This window comes from Chiloscyllium punctatum, chromosome 43, assembly GCF_047496795.1.
Source record: "Chiloscyllium punctatum isolate Juve2018m chromosome 43, sChiPun1.3, whole genome shotgun sequence".
Classification (NCBI taxonomy): domain Eukaryota; kingdom Metazoa; phylum Chordata; class Chondrichthyes; order Orectolobiformes; family Hemiscylliidae; genus Chiloscyllium; species Chiloscyllium punctatum.
In genome coordinates this window covers 22892729-22899397 of record NC_092781.1, presented here as the reverse complement: position 1 = coordinate 22899397, position 6669 = coordinate 22892729, and positions in this window count along the sequence as shown.

Below are 6669 nucleotides of genomic sequence, written 5' to 3'. Positions count from 1 at the left end.
GGACAGAAAAAAATACATAAAAGCACGAATTATTACATCTCGCAGGTTTAAATTAATACAAGGGAACAGATGCAAACATTCAACAAGTTAATATACTTTCTTCAAAAAATACGGACACAGTGCAATACCATGCATTTACAAGATTGTTGCATTGGGGAAGAGTGATCATAAAATGCTTGAATAGTTTATTAAAATGGAGAATGAAGAATTTCAGTCTGAACCTGGGTGCTGAATCTAAGTAAAGAAATAATGTAAAAATGAGCGATGATGGATTGAGGAACGTGACTAAATAAGTTCTCCATGGATAGACTTTTGCCAAAAAGGAAGAGACGACTGTATGATTTTCAAAAATTAATCAGATGGATCCAGGTCAACAATCAGAGAGGAAAAGTGAGAGTAACAGCCCTGCCTGATTATAGATCTGATCAGGAAGCTCTCTCATTCCCAACCAATGATTGACGCTGCACTAATAATTTGGTGTAGAACAGTCGCATTCACTTGTGGATTCCCTTCCAAGAGCACAGTTTGAAAAGAACATCGAACAAATATGCGTATCAGACCCTATGAAAGACCTTCTCCTGGTCGAGGCTGATGAGGCAGGCTCCGAAGTCCCCTGTCCTGCATGTGAGCGGTTCCATCCCTGGGAAGAGAGAGGCTTTCAGGAATCGTGCTGCCAGTACAGATCACGTTTGTTCAGGGTGAGACACTGAGCTCAATGCAGAACTGATCCGGTTGGTGATGAACTTAGTTGGGACATCTCAATTTACATTCTGCAAGGAAATTGGTCGTCTGTCATCCCTTTTCTGATGTTCAGTGAAGGAGAAAGATACCGTTCCTCATGGATTCACAAAGGCTACCTTTTAGACACGTATTGTTGCCCATTTAAAGCAAATGTTGGCCAATCACGTCTCACAGAATCAGAATACAATTTGGCTGGCAATCCGTCACTTCCAGTAGTCCTATACTTTTCTGAGGACTCTACGGTCTTTATCAGCTCAACCCAGGAAAACGGTTGTTGCGGCCTCTCCCATGTGCTGTCACCTTAGAACGACATGGTCGGGAGGAATGACTAAGAGGCTGTGCTGTCTGTGGGCTTCATGTCATACAGTCTGGCATGAAAGAATTCCTAATCCTCAGCATGTCAGACTAAGATAACGTTACAGAGCCGTCTTCTGCCTTCAGGTTCTGAGCACAGAGCTCTCCTTATCCACCTTCTGGAAAAGCAAAAGGGAGCACGTTTCATCTTGCTCCACGGTGTGGTCCCTGGATCAGGATATTTTCTTAGTAGGTCTTCCTGGCTCTTCACTTCCTTAAGATCCTCCCTGACATCGACCCAGGTTGTCGGCAGCTGGCATGTATTCAACACGCTTTGAGAACATACGTAGGGATAATGATCATCAAACTTCCAGCTCAGCACTGTCCCCTTGACTTGTCCGGACTTGTCCGACCTGCCTATCTCCTTTTCCACCTATCCACTCCACCCTCTCCTCCTTGACCTATCACCTTCATCTCCTCCCCCACTCACCCATTGTACTCTATGCTACTCTTTCCCCACTCCCACCCTCCTCTAGCTAATCTCTCCATGGTTCAGGCTCACTGCCTTTATTCCTGATGAAGGGCTTTTGCCCGAAACGTCGATTTCGCTGTTCGTTGGATGCTGCCTGAACTGCTGTGCTCTTCCAGCACCACTAATCCATTATCATCAAACTCGAGTTGAGTCTGTTCTTCCGACTTCCAAGGTTTCTGCTTCTTTGATAGTTTGTGAAGTGCACCTGGAACCGCTCTGATTTTTTGGCATTCTTTTCAGATTTGAGGTGGAGTTGCCATTGTTGCACTTGGATGGAGAATGTCAGAAGATACATGACACCAGATTATGGTGCTGATGAAGGGCTCTTGCCTGAAATGTCGATTTTCCTGCTCCTCCTATGCCGTGTGACCTGCTGTGCTTTTCCAGCAGCACTGTAATCTTGATCAGATTATCGCCGTTTCACTTTATTTGAAACCACAAGCTTTAGTGTGAATTCCGATGCTCTTTTGGCAATATATCCTGAACATTTCTGACTTCAGTAGTTTGGTGCAACTATGTGTTTAGTTTAATTTAAATTCTGTTTCTATCTCAGGACAGGTGTTACATAAAACAGTACTGAATACTTTAATTTTCCCTCTGCAACTGACCAGTCTCAAAACAAGTTGCTTCCTTTTTAATATCTCAGTTCCAGTGTTTCATTCAATGCATTTCAATGCAATCAATCAAGATAATGGGTTTCTGTCCGCCGGCCTGCCACACCAACACGAGGAGTCCAGTTCCATTTTCACATGCTGCTTCCAGAGACGTCACTGATGCAATATTCCTCCACCGTCAAAACACAAGCAAATGAAGACAATGGTGAAAGTGAGAGAGAAGAGAAGAAAGAACGATGCGACTGGACTGGTGATCAAAATCAAATATGCTCAGAAGCTTCGATGCTGCCTACACTGCCAATGCTTGCCATCGTAAAACAAAGCAAGGGGACGTGGGAGATTGACCAGTGCTTGAGTGTGTCTCCTGTGAAGTGAGACTAGAGAGTCTGGGATTGGTTTCATTCAAATCCAGCGCCATCACGTTGGTGTTATTCAATGATCACTCTCTCCTGCTGGCCATCAAGGGAACGTGCAATCGACACGTGAAACTGTTGCTCCCAGAACACATGGAGACTCTTTAAAGGGAATACACATTTTGGACAAATTTAAAGCTCCTCTTTGATTCTCCATGAAACTCGAGAGAAACGTCCAATGTGAGTGTCAAAAGGATCATTATCCTTAAATATATTCTCAAAGCGTGCACAATATATGCCTGCTGCCGACAATCTGGGTCGATGTCAGGGAGGATCTTAAGGAAGTGAAGAGCCAGGAAGATCTTCTAAGAAAATATCCTGATCCAGGGACCACACCGTGGAGCAAGATGAAACGTGCTCCCTTTTGCCTTTCCAGAAGGTGGACAAGGAGAGCTCTGTGCTCAGAACCTGAAGGCAGAAGACGGCTCTGTAACGTTATCTTAGTCTGACATGCTGAGGATTAGAAATTCTTTCATGCCAGGCTGTATGACATGAAGCCCACAGACAGCACAGCCTCTTAGTCATTCCACCCGATCATGTCATTCTAAGGTGACAGCACATGACAGAGGCTGCACCAACCATTTTCCCGGGTTGAGCTGATAAAGACCGTCGAATCCACAGAAAAGTATAGGACAACTGGAAGTGACGGATTGCCAGCCAAATTGTATTCTGATTCTGTGAGACGTGATTGGCCAACATTTGCTGTAAGTGGGCAACAATGCGTGTCTAAAAGGTTGCCTTTGTGAATCCATGAGGAACGGTATCTTTCTCCCTCACTGAACATCAGAAAAGGGAGAGATTTGACAGACGACCAATTTCCTTGCAGACCGTAAATTGAGACGTCCTAACTAAGTTTATTATCAGCCAGATCAGTTCTCCATTGAGCTCAGTGTTTCACCCTGAACAAACGTGATCTGTACTGGCAGCACGATTCCTGAAAGCCTCTCACTTCCCAGGGATGGAACCGCTCACATGCAGGACAGGGGACTTCGGAGCCTGCCTCATCAGCCTCGACCAGGAGAAGGTCTTTCATAGGGTCTCATACACATATATGTTGGATGTTCTTTTCAAACTGTGCTCTGAGAAGGGAATCCACAAATGAATGCGACTGTTCTACACAAAATTATTAGTGCAGCGTCAATCATTGGTTGGGAATGAGAGAGCTTCCTGATCAGATCTATAATCAGGCAGGGCTGTTACTCTCACTTTTCCTCTCTGATTGTTGACCTGGATCCATCTGATTAATTTTGAAAATCATACAGTCATCTCTTCCTTTTTGGCAAAAGTCTATCCATGGAGAACTTATTTAGTCACGTTCCTCAATCCATCATCGCTCATTTTTACATTATTTCTTTACTTAGATTCAGCACCCAGGTTCAGACTGAAATTCTTCATTCTCCATCTTAATAAACTATTCAAGCATTTTATGATCACTCTTCCCCAATGCAATAATCTTGTAAATGAATGGTATTGCACTGTGTCCGTATTTTTTGAAGAAAGTATATTAACTTGTTGAATGTTTGCATCTGTTCCCTTGTATTAATTTAAACCTGCGAGATGTAATAATTCGTTGTTTTATGTATTTTTTTCTGTCCAAATGCCTCTAGCATCAACTAATATTTTTAAAATGGCAAGTGAGATTTCGACAATAACTGTGTCACTTCATGTGTACATTATTGAGGATATTCCTAAAATTAAAAAGGCGTGCCCCATGATGAACCCTGTTCCTGAAACTGTGAGGCATGTGTCCGACATTTGTTTTCATCCTGAGCATTATGATTATGAAACAGAACGTCATCATGGATCCCGATCGGTTCCTTTTCTCCCGTCAATTTCAGATTGTCTCCTTCAAGTGAGCAGCGTCATTTACTTCCAAACTGAGAATGATGAAAGGTCGTCAATCCTCACACTGTTTGAATAAAATTTTCAAAATGTCGGTATCATGCTTCCCCAGAAGAGTAGCAATCCCCATCCGAATATAACAAAACCCACGCTTCCACAGTGTTCAGATCGCACAAGATCCAGAATTAGCACGAATAGATTAGATTAGATTACTTACAGTGTGGAAACAGGCCCTTCGGCCCAACAAGTCCACACCGACCCGCCGAAGCACAACCCACCCATACCCCTAACCTAACACTACGGGCAATTTAGCATGGCCAATTCACCTGACCTGCACATCTTTGGACTGTGGGAGGAAACCGGAGCACCCGGAGGAAACCCACGCAGACACGGGGAGAATGTGCAAACTCCACACAGACAGTCGCCCAAGGCTGGAATCGAACCTGGGAAACTGGCGTTGTGAGGCAACAGTGCTAACCACTGAGCCACCATGCCACCCTAATTCACACATCCAAAACCCTTCCTCCTGGCACCACTGCTTCAAGGCACGTGTTCATCGAAACAATGAGTGCTTAGAGCAACAAAGGTTCAACTTTTCAATTTCTTGCTAATTCGCTGAATTTTACTTATCGGAGTTCATCGCTGTTTATACCTGTTATTGTCATGCGTCCAGCCAGCTGGACGTCAAAACATATGAGTTCTCTGGTTATGGCTGTTTATCTGATCCAATGAGGGAGCAACGGCTTTTAAAAAAAGCATGAATGTCAGGGATATTAAGATGCTGAATGTATGACTGAATGATAGGCCAATGACAAAGTGTGTAAGTAAAGGGTGATTGATGACAGGATGCCGGCCTTTAATGAGTGAGTTCGTTACCAAATATTGTGTGTTCTTGTGCACCAGGACTTCGGGCTGTTCACTTTCCAACATGTTCGCTCCCATCTCTTTCACACCTTAGCTAACTCCATACCTCAATGTGTGTTGATGTGCTGTCGAGGCATTGTCGACTCCAGGCACAGTTGAGGCAATATACCATCCTACACTCTGTCAAGTCAAGACTGATGTTTCTGAATGAGTGGGTCAGTCATTTTAGCTTTGTCCACTGCTACCATTTGACGTTAATACAACACCGAATTGACTTTACAAATACGGAAAGACAAAAGCTACTCAGAAGCTTGGAGACCACAACCATTTGAGTGCAGCAGCGATTGACCAAATGATGGCTGGAAAGCAAGGATACAATGATGAGGGATTGAACTGATGCCAAGGCAATGTTTAATTCGTCAAAGTTATAACGGTCTGAAATGAGAAAAACTTTCAAGGTTATAATGCAATATATTGGCACTGAAAGGGGAAAAGGCTTATTTTTGCCTCTTGATTGGACTCGCATAATCATCTAAAAAAAGTCGATGGGTGGAATCTTTTCCAGACTGCAATGAATGAACAATGCCTCACTCTTATCTCCATTATCATGCACAGACATTTCTGTGTATTTTCACCCACTGAAACTGTCCCACTCCTTCTCAGTGTTCCAATGTCCTCCTTGTCTTTTAGTGTCACTGTATTTTCAACAAATATAAAACATGATATCATTTTCTCATCATTTATTGAGATTATAAATGCCGATGTCTCAAGAAATGATCTTCATTTATACCTGAATGGCAACATGAAAATGACACATTTATTCCTACTCTGTTTTCTGTCATATTCCAGTTCTCACTTGAAGTCTGAATTCTCTATCACTGCAGGCCTCATTGATAATTTGGACTTCGGTTCAAACATCTCCAACATTTGACAGTTATGCATCCTTTTGCGTGTTAATCCCTCCCTGGCCTCACATCCCCATCTCACTTGAAACTGTTGCCTCTGAACATCAGTCAGATGTTTTAGGTTTATTCTCTGTACAAGTGCAGTGCACTCCAGGGAACAGAGAATAAATAATGCCCGTGTGCTCCTGTACAGATCTTGTGTGTCTCAAAATCAGTTCTAAAGCATGTGGAAGGCACTCTTGTCCTAGTCTGAAGATCTGTATTTATTGGAACTTTTGGAACAGTTAAGAATGATTGTATTCCAGATTTAGAATGAGAATTCCTACTGTCGTGACACAGGCCTTCAGCCCAACAAGTTCACACTGACACACCGAACAGCATCCCATCCAGACTCATTTCCCCCTGAAAAGTTCACCTCAACTACAAATGCTAAATTGCCAGTCGAGCATGGCCAATTAAGCTAA